At 42.1% G+C, this 10,593-nt stretch overlaps 1 long non-coding RNA gene across 1 annotated transcript; it reads right to left on the reverse strand.

Annotated features, from left to right (window-relative positions):
* Positions 1 to 308: 308 nt before the first annotated feature.
* LOC140455689 (uncharacterized) lies at positions 309 to 4,761 on the reverse strand. The gene is made up of 2 exons (XR_011952955.1): positions 4,378 to 4,761; positions 309 to 2,311 (listed from the first exon to the last, which is right to left on the reverse strand). It is a non-coding gene; the product is annotated as an uncharacterized lncRNA (long non-coding RNA).
* Positions 4,762 to 10,593: the final 5,832 nt, after the last annotated feature.

Raw genomic sequence — 10,593 nt, forward strand, 5'->3', positions numbered from 1 at the left:
TCTCCATCACTTCATTGTATGTGCTCAGTAAGCTCAGTGAGAAGTGTAAAGATTGAGAAGACAAAATAAAATTGATCATAAGCTCCAAATTCTTCCACATTGATGAGGAAATTTGCACTGTCACAGATACCATCTTTCAGCTGAGATAAATTACAACCTTTTATGCTTTCACAGGCAAATGAAAAAAAATCCCATAACACTGCTTCATAGGGCTTCAGGCAAGTTAATGCTGATACCCTGGACAATATGGATCACACATTCAATGTAACTGTTGTAGAAAGATTTTAAAAAGGAGGCTGAGTCCCACGTTCGCAGCACAAATCAATCTTTATTCAAAGTTCCTAACCACACAGCCTGAGAGAGGTCTCTGGAGACAGATTCCAAGATACTTCCTCAATCCCAGTAAAGTACAGGATATTTATACATTGTATGTTACACCGGTTACATGCAACATTGACGTCAGTGCTTGCCACCTCCTGTCTCAGTGGGTGGGTTTGGTACCTTGTAATTGTTTATTTTCCTGGGGTCATAATGACAAAGTAATGTTTTACAAATGTTCCCTTACAATGCTACTTGTTTTCCAGTGTCTGTTCATGAGGTTATCTGTTTATACTCTTTGTTGAATGCCATTTAGTGTTTATGCTATTCATCCTTTACTCCAACCCTGCTGATGGGGTGAGAGCTTCTGAGTACTATCTACAGCTATTTGTCTAAAGGGTATTGGTTGCGCCCAGATCCAGTATGCCTACCTATATCTGTGAAATGGCAATTACCTAAAAAGCCTTTGATTATCATGGAATCAGACTTTTCCTCCTACATTTCACAAAATAACAAGTTTTCTTTTTCCCACGAAGATTTCTATGAGGTATTTCATTATCTGGTTGCCATGAATACGAAGGCTGCATTTCTGACTGTGGAAACTGCAGTCTCAGTTAACAATCATTTTCACCCATGGGCAACTCCAAACAGATCACTTACTTTCTGTGGGGGTATGCTGTGCACAAATTGACTGCCATGTTTCCTGTATTACATCACTGAGTACACTTGAAATTGTACAATACTGGGTTTAAAGTGTTTTCCAACTCCGCAAGCTTGTAGAAATTGAGATATAAGTACAACTCTTTCTCAATTGGGAAAATGAGTTTTTCCATGAACTGAAAATCATAAACACCGGGCCCACGGTGACATTATCCATATATCATGCCCAGGATTTACACTGTAAGATTCTGAGCCTTTCAGTGAATAGGAACACATCATGTTGATTCCTTCACCATACTCAGGATATTCCCCATGGTATTACTCAAGCACCCATCACCTGAAGATGATCTGCCTAAAATTCACATCAACAACCAGAGCAGGGTCGGATTCTACCCGATGCCTAATCCTGAGAATTGGTTCACTTTACTAACATGCACAGAGACTCTCACATCAGGACAAACTCTCTCAGAGTACTACAGACAGAACTTTCTTAAAAATCCCTGTGCTTTACTTCTAGCTCCCAATTCTGATGGACTGAAATGACACCAAACGTTAGGGACACAGGATGACACCAGGACTGGCTCAGTGAACATGTCTCTCAAATATATGAACTGCTGGAACAAATTGGGCGGCACAGTGGCTCAGTGGTTAGCACTGCTGCCTCACAGCACCAGGGACCTGGGCTCAACTTCAGCCTCAGGCGACTGTGTGGACTTTGCACATTCTCCCCGTGTCTGCCTGGGTTTCCTCCCACAATCCAAAGATGTACAGGTTAGAGTGAACTGGCCATGCTAAATTGGCCCGTGGTGTTCAGGGATGTGTAGATTAGGTGCATTGGTCAGGGGTAAATGTAGAGTAATAAGGGAATAGGTCTGGGTGGGATACTCTTTGGAGGGTCAGTGTGGCCTGTTTCCACACTGTAGGGATTCTGTGATTCTATGAAAAGCAATTAGCCTTCATTGCTGGGCAGACCAACCAAGGTCACAGCTCAAAGAGGCATCAAATCAAGGCTGACACCCAAAGACAAATAGGGAAAATAAAAGATATGTGATGGAAGAGAAAGCCCAAGAGATCCAACAATATCTTGACCTTCATGATAGGTGAAGCCTTTTTAAGTAAACAGGGCCATCTATAGATCAAAGTCAAATCGACAAAATCCCCTTCATTCATAGGATGGTTTTTTTTTAAAGGTGACAATGACATTCATTACCACTGGAGAGAACATTTTGAACAACTCATCAACGATGAATCCACAGGGGCAGCTGATACCCTCCTGTGTATCCCCCAGTATTCTGTGGTAGAATCCATGGGTGAATCACCATCAATGGGAAAGCTGCAACGAACAATAAAACTGATGAGAAACCACAAATCCTGAGACCCTAATGGTATTCCAGTTGAGGCCTACGAAGCTCAAAGCAAGGCTCCATGAATTAATTTTACATATTTGGGAAAATAAAAGGAATTTCCACAAGCCCCCCAAGAATGGAACAATTGTAATCACCTTTGAGAAGGAGGTAAGTCGTGCTGCAGAATCTACTGAGGTGTTTCCCCCTTAACCGAAAAGCCTAACACACATTCTCCTGAACCACCTATTTCCTGTGGCTGAGGAAGGCCTCCCAAGGATAAAGTGAAAACCCTCCCAATCTCTCCTCCTCATCTCAATGTGAAATGCTTGTCTTGTTACAAATCTGTGAAATACTTTGGGATGTCTTACTTGGTCACGGTGTTCTATAATGATAATATCTTCCCCTCCCATACCTCAGTCCCCAAGGTATTGACCTGGAGGACAGACTGTGGATGACAGACTAGTGCTCTGTTTAAGTGACTATTCAGCATACGGAGAGCCACACAGTGAAAGTTGTGCGACAGTGGAGACTGTCATGGCCAAGACACATCCCCCCCCCCCCCGACTTTCCACTTGGGCTCACCAATGAGGAATCGGATTCCTGGATGATTCTCCCTCTCTTTGTACCAGAGACACTGAGGCTAATTGGAGTAAACGAAAAAAACAGAAATTTCAGAATAAACTCAACAAGTCTGGTATCATCTCTGAAGAAAAATCAGAGTTAATGTGACCCTGATAACTTCTTTTGGTGATGTTTGAAGATCAGTTTAAAGATTAAATGGAGTTTCTGAAACAGTTAGATGGTGGGAGAGGTTTGAGACAGATACTGTTGAGACTGACTGTGCTTTAGAATGACAGCCCCGCTGTGTGCACATTGGAGGGTAAACAACACAGACAGCTCTCAGTGTAACAGAAGCAAGTGCCCTGTCTCTGAGCCCATCTGGAGATATCAGTGTATGGTGAGAGAGGAGGAGGATGTGGTGAAACAATCGTGATTCGTGTCACACTAGAAGGTTTGTCTCCTTGTGGGTTCACTGATGTTCCTGGAAATCCAACAACAGTGTGAAAGCTTTATTACAGAAGTTACACCAAGAAGGTTTCTGTTCTGTGAGAATATGATGAAGCACCAGGAGTTCGACTGTTTGAAAGCATTGTCACATTTCTGAAACCTAAATCATTGATCTGCCTTCTGAATCTTCTGATGCATCAGAGGGTTTTAGACAAAAATTTAATCCTTGAACTCACAAGTGAATGTTTTCTATCTGAAATGCATTTGTTGGTGTTTGCAGCAGTTCAATAAATGATTTATCACAAACTTCACACTTCCTCCCCGGAGTGGATTCTCTTGTGCATTAAGGGAGTTTAAGACATCACAGAAGCTTTACTGCAAAAGTCACATTTGAAGGGTTTCTCCCGTGTGATACCTCTGATGGAGCACGAGGCTTGTTTGCTTCAAACATGCTTTGTCACAAACTTCACAGGAATAGTTTCTCCACTATATGAATCTGGCTGTGACCAAGCTTGATGCCCATGCAAAGCCCTTGTTACAAACTTTGCATTTGAATGGCTTCTCTGCAGTGTGAAGATGCTGGTGTGCACAGAGGGATGTGAGATGTGAAAGCGATTTGCCACACACCTCAGACATGAAGGGTTTCTTTCCTGTGTGAATACTTCAGTGCATAAGAAGGGTTGAAGACATCACAAACATTTTATCACAGAATTTACATCAAGTAATAGGATGTACAGCACAGAAACAGACCCTTCAGTCCAACTTGTCCATGCTGACCAGCTATCCTAACTTAATCTAGTCCCATTTGCCAGTTCTTGGCCCATATCCATCTAAATCCTTCCTATTCATATACCCAACCAGATGCCTTTTAAATGCTATAATTGTACCAGCCTCCACCATTTCCTCTGACAGCTCATTCCAAACACTCTACCCTCTGCATGAAAAGATTGACCCTTAGGTCACTTTTATCTCTTTCCCCTCTCACCCTGAACCTATGCTCTCTAATCTTCAGACTCTCTGCACCTCACAGATAACGACACCTCACCTTCTCATATTCAGGAATGAGCCATCATACTCAGGTTGGAAATCAAAGGGAAATGCTTCCAATAAACACACTCGATATCCAACACACAGCTCCAGTCAAACAGTTCAGCGCAAAGCACTTAGTAAATAGCTCTCTCAGCTGGATCTTCTCACACAGCATAAGGGACATTTCCACCCCTGATTACCCACAGGATAGTCAGACTGCCTGAAGATTGGTGTGGATATTATGGGATATAATTTGTATAAAAGCTGCTCCTTCACTCACCATCTCCTCACTTGGTTTTCAGTCCCTATAGGAAGTGAACCAGCTCTGGAAGAGGAAGAGGAGACAATGGGCAGAGTGGGTGGGCTCTCTGATTGACGTCTCTCACAGTCAATCCAAATATTTCTGGAACAACAGGAGTTGGGAAATTGGTGAAATGGAGGTGGAGATGAGTACTGCACAACAGGGCAGGCAGCATCCAAGGAGCAAGAAAATTGACGTTTCGGGCAAAAGCTCTTCATCAGGAAAGGTGATCAGGAAATTAGGAGGTGACTGAGCAGCAGATCGGGTGGAGAGTGTAAACTTGTCATTGTCCTATCTGAATTAAACCTTACCCCAATAAAACCTGTGAAAGTCTATTCTCATGATCATTAAACCTTTGTGCTCAACAATGGATCAACATGGGAGAGAAACTATTCTGATATGAGGTGTGCGATAATTCATTCTCAGTTATCAACCTTCCTCGTAAACCAATGCATTCACACAGGGGACAAGCTATTCACATGTGAGGTGTGTAACAATCATCAGAACTTCATACACCACACCAACGGCTTTACCTTCATCCACCTGTTTGGTCACCTTTTCAAAGAACTCAGGAAGGTTTGTGAGGCACGACCTACCCTTCATGAAACCATGTTGACTACCCCAAATCAACTTATTCCTTTCTAGAGGATTATAACCTTTTGCAACATTTTACCCACAAGTGAAGTAAGGCTCACTGGTCTATAATTACCAGAGTTGTCTCTACTTCCCTTCTTGAACAAGGGAACAACATTTGCTATCCTCCAGTCTTCTAGTACCACTCCTGTAGACATAAAAATCAAAGCTCGACAATCTCCTCCCTGGCTTCCCAGAGAATCCTAGGATATATCCCATCCAGCCCAGGGGATTTATCTATTTTCACACATTTCAGAATTTCTAACACCACCTCCTTGTGAACCTCAATTCCATCTAGTCTTGTAACCTGTTTCTCAGTATTCTCCTTGACAATGTTGTCTTTTTCCAGTATGAATACTGGTGAAAAATATTTGTTTAGCACTTCCCCCATCTCCTCTGATTCCACTCACAACTTCCCACTACTGCCCTTGATTGGCCCTAATCTTACTCTAGTCATTCTTTTATTCCTTATATAGCTATAGAGAGCTTTAAGGTTTTTGCTGATCCTATCTGCCAAAAACTTCTCATGTCCCCTCCTTGCTCATCTTAGCTCTCTCTATAGGTCTTTCTGGCTGCCTTATAACTCTCAATTGCCCTAAATGAGCCTTCACATCTCATCCTAACATGAGCCTTCTTCTTCCTCTTGACAGGAGATTCAACTTCTTTAATAAACCATGGTTCCTGCACTTGACAACGTCCTCCTGTCTGACAGGTACATACTTATCTAGGACACACAGTAGAAACTCCACATTTCTATTGTGCCCATTTCCTGAAGTTTCCTTCACCATCCTAAATTTTGTCTCATTGCATTATAATTGCCTTTTCCCTAGCTGTATCTTTGGCCTCCAGTGTATCTTCCGCCTAGGAACCCTCCAACCACAAGGGATGAACTCAGATTTCTCCAGTTTCCTCATTTCCCCTCCCCCCACCTTGTCTCAGTCAAATCCCTTGAACTCAGCACCGCCTTCTTAACCTGCAATCTTCTTCCTGACCTCTCCGCCCCACCCCACTCCAGCCTATCACCCTCACCTTGATCTCCCTCCACCTATCGCATTTCCTCAGCCATGATACCATTGAAATGCTTATTGCAGTGTCCTATGATCTTATGGACTTGCCTCCCAAAATATCATAACCACAATCATTGATAATTTCATGGTCACATTACTAAAATGAGCTTCACATTTGAGATGTATTAACCAAATTTAAACTTGACAACCTGCCATGGTGACGCTTGTCCCCAAATCATGAGCCTGAGCTACTGGATTGTGTATCAATAACCACAATTCCATTGCCTTCACAATTTGTCACATGCAAACAATAATCCATTCTTCCTAGGAGAGTCATATTTAATTTTGTGAAGGTTTTGAGCTTGATTTTAATTTCTCCAAGTTTTTGTTCCTCCCTATCTATGTTAGGACGATTTAGGAGTCAGCTCCTTCCCAAAGCAGGACAGTGAGTTGGAGGAAATTATGTTTCCTTTTCTTGTTTTACCAAAGAATTGCACCATACGACACCAGAGAGATAGACCCTGACCATCCTTTCATAAATTCATAAGTTCTTAAATTATAGTGGCAGTATTAGGCCATTTGGCCCATCGAGACTGTTCCACCATTCAATCATGGCTAATATGCTCCTCACCCCTATTTTTGCTCCCTTTTCCCCATTACCCTTCAATCCATTATCAATTAAAAATCTGTCTAACTCATCCTTAAATTTACTCAATGTCCCACTTGGGGTAGCAAATTCCATAGATTCACAATCCTTGATGGGAAGTAATTTCTCCTCAACTCTGTTTTAAATTTGTTACCCCTTACCTGAAGACTACCCGAAGAATGCCCCACAAGAGGGAGCATCTGCTCCACATCTATTTTACCTATACCTTTTATCATCTTCAATGCCTCAATTTGATCTCCACTCATTCTTCTACATTCCAGAGAGTACAGGCCTAAACTGTTCAGTCTTTCTCTTCATACAACAAACCCCTCATCTCTGGGATCAATCCAGTGAACCTCCTGTGAACTACCTCCAATACTACTGCATATTTCCTCAAATAACAAAATTGTGCACAGTACTCCAGGTGCAGTCTGACCAATGCCTTGTATAGTTGCAACAATACTTCCTTACTTTTATGTTCTATTACTTTAGCTATAAAACCAACATTCCATTTGCTTTCTTTATTATCTGATATACCTGCACGCTAGTTTTCTGTGACTTACGAATGAAGACACCCAGATCATTCTGCACTGGAGCACCCCAAAGTCTCTCCCCATTTAGATAATAGGTTGCCTTCCCATTTTTCCAACTAAAATGCATGATCTCACACTTAAACATGTTAAACTTCATTTTCCACATATTGGCCCACTCTCCTAACCCATATATATACATTTGTAAGGTTCTTATTTCCTTATTGCAATTTACCATCATGTCTATTTTTCTGTTGCCTGCAGATTTGGCTATACAGCCTTCTATCCCTGTATCCAAGTCATTAATATAGGTTGTAAATAACTGAGGGTCCAAGGACCAAATCCTGTGGCACCCCATGAGTTACTTCTTGCCATTCAGAAAAAAAATCTATTTATCCTAACTCTGTCTTCTATTCATCAGTCATGATTTGGAGGTGCCAGTGTTGGACTGGGGTGGACAAAGTTAAAAATCACACAACACCAGGTTATAGTCCAACAGGTTTATTTGGAAGCACTAGCTTTTGAGGCTCAAGGCAGCGCTGGGATATATTTTAGTTGTGAGGAGCTGAGTAGCTGCTTAAACAACAGCTATTGCTCATCTACTGTCTTACCTTTTAGCCTTCCTACCCAATCTGCCTGAGCCAAATCTATCCTCATGCTTATGTAATTTCCTTTGTTTAATTCCAGAACACTATTGGGACTCACCCCCAAACTGAATTTTGAATTCAGTCATACAGTGGTCACTACTCCCTTGAGGATCCTTAAGTATGATGTTATCAATTAATCTCTCCTCATTACACAATATCAAATCCAGAGAAGCCTGCTCCGTGGTTGGTTTCACAACATATTGCTCCAAGAAATAATCTCTAATACATTCAATGAACTCTGTCTTCCAATCTATTTGCATGTTAAAATCACCCATGATTATTGCTGTACCTTTCTTTAAAGCCTAGTTTAAACCGTGGAACTACTGTTCGGGGACTGTAGATTATTCCTACCAAGTACTTCTTCCCTGCACTGTTCCTTATTTCTACCCAGACTGATTCTATACCTTGATCTCCCGTGATTATGTCATCTTTTATTACAGCTCTGATCCCATCCATCACCAGCAAAGCTACACCACCTCTTTTATTTTTCTGTCTACCTTTATAAAATGCTGAGTACCCTTGGATATTCAATTTCCAGACCTGGTCTCCTTGCAACCATGTCTCAGTAATCGCTACCAAATTGAACCCTTTTGTTTCTATTTGGATCATTAACTCATTAACTTTGTTTTGAATGCCTCGTGCATTTAAATACAAAGCTTTTAAATTTGTGCTACTGATAAATTTCCCTAATCTTTTAAAATGTCTTCGTGCGTAAAGACATTCACCTGTTCCGTCCCTGACCTTTATTATCTGGTAACCATCCGCCACATCTAACCTGTAGGATTACCTCCTCCTTTAATTTGGGTTTTCAAATTCTTGCCCCCCCCACCACGCATTTATTTTAAAGCTCTGTCTATAGCCCAATTATGCGATTTGCTAGGACACTGGTCCTATCAAATCCCAGCACAGTTCAGATGAAGACTGTCCCATTGGAACAAGTCCCTTCTTCCCCAGCACTGGTGTTGATAAGCCATGAATTCAAATCCATTTCTCCCACACCAATCTTTAAAGCCATGCATCTACCTGCTTAATCTTATTAACCCTGTACCAATCAGCTCATGGCTCAGGTCGTTAGCTCAACCTTATTACCTTTTTGGTTCTGCTTTCCAATTTAGTTCCTAGCTGTTCATACTTGCTTAGTAGAACTTCTACCCTATGACGTTGGTACTTATATGGACCATGATACTTCAAACCTTACCCTCCTACTCCAAGTTCCTCTGCAGCCCAGATGAGATAGCACGAACGATAGCACGTATGCAACACAACCTTCATTACTCTCAATCCTGGTCACAGGAAACAGTGACTATGCCTCTAACTATACTATCTCCAATTACGACTACATTTCTCTTCTCTCATCCATCTTGAATGACTCCCTGCACCATGTTGCTGTGGTTAGTCAGCTCATTCTCCTTGCTGTCCCCATTCCCATCCACACAGGAAGCAAGGCTGTCGAACCTGTTCGACAAGGAGAGGATCTGAGACCCCTGCAAGTCTACCTCCTGGATCCCTCTACCTGCCTCACTCACAGCCACACCTGACCACTGGCTGAATTCAAGTTAGTTAGTCTAAGGAGTGTGACTGTTTCCTGAAACACAGCATCCAGGTAACTCTCTCCCTCCCTCATGTGTTGCAATGTCCAAAGATCATTTTTTTTTTCCAAAATTATACTTTATTCATAAAATACTTTAATGGTCTGTACAGTTGGACATGCCATACATATGTAAACATTCCATTTGTTTGCATACCGAAAACAGAGTAATCATTCCTATTTACAGGTCTGTACAATTACATTTTTAGCTGAGGCGTCAGCAGAGCCCAAATGACTGCGTGGGACACTGTAAACTTTCACTATAAATTCTGTGTCTGAAAATTGAGTCCTCCACAGTCCCCTGATGAAGGGAGCAGCGCTCCCACAGCCAGTGCTTCCAAATACAGCGGTTGGACATGAACCTGGTGCTGTGTGATCTTTAATCAGATTAAGACCAGAGCTTGCCATCCAACACAACGCATTGCCATTGGAATTGGTGAGTACTTTAGGGAGATGGAGCAGGGGAACACCAAGCCAAGGCCTCCCCATGCACTGGGCAGAGGGAGCCCCCACCATTTTATTTATTTCAAAAATATACTTTATTCATAAAATACATTGATGATAGGTACAACTGGACATGCCATACATATGTAAACATTCCATTTGTTTGCATACCAAAAACAGAGTAAACATTTCTCTTTACAGGTCTGTACGATTACCTTCTTAGTTGAGGCGTCAACACAGCCCAAATGACTGCGTGGGCTCTCTGTTCTTCTTTAGGCAGGCAGATGTTACACGGTGGTCTTTCCCCACCGCGCCTTGGCGGCAGCTGCCCCAAGCTTCTGCGCGTCCCTCAACACGTTGTCTTGGACTTTGGAATGTGCCAAACTGCAACACTCGGTCGGGGTCAACTCCTTCAGCTGGAAGATCAACAGGTTTC

The sequence above is a fragment of the Chiloscyllium punctatum genome, chromosome 30 (genome assembly GCF_047496795.1).
Source record: "Chiloscyllium punctatum isolate Juve2018m chromosome 30, sChiPun1.3, whole genome shotgun sequence".
Taxonomy (NCBI): Eukaryota; Metazoa; Chordata; class Chondrichthyes; order Orectolobiformes; family Hemiscylliidae; genus Chiloscyllium; species Chiloscyllium punctatum.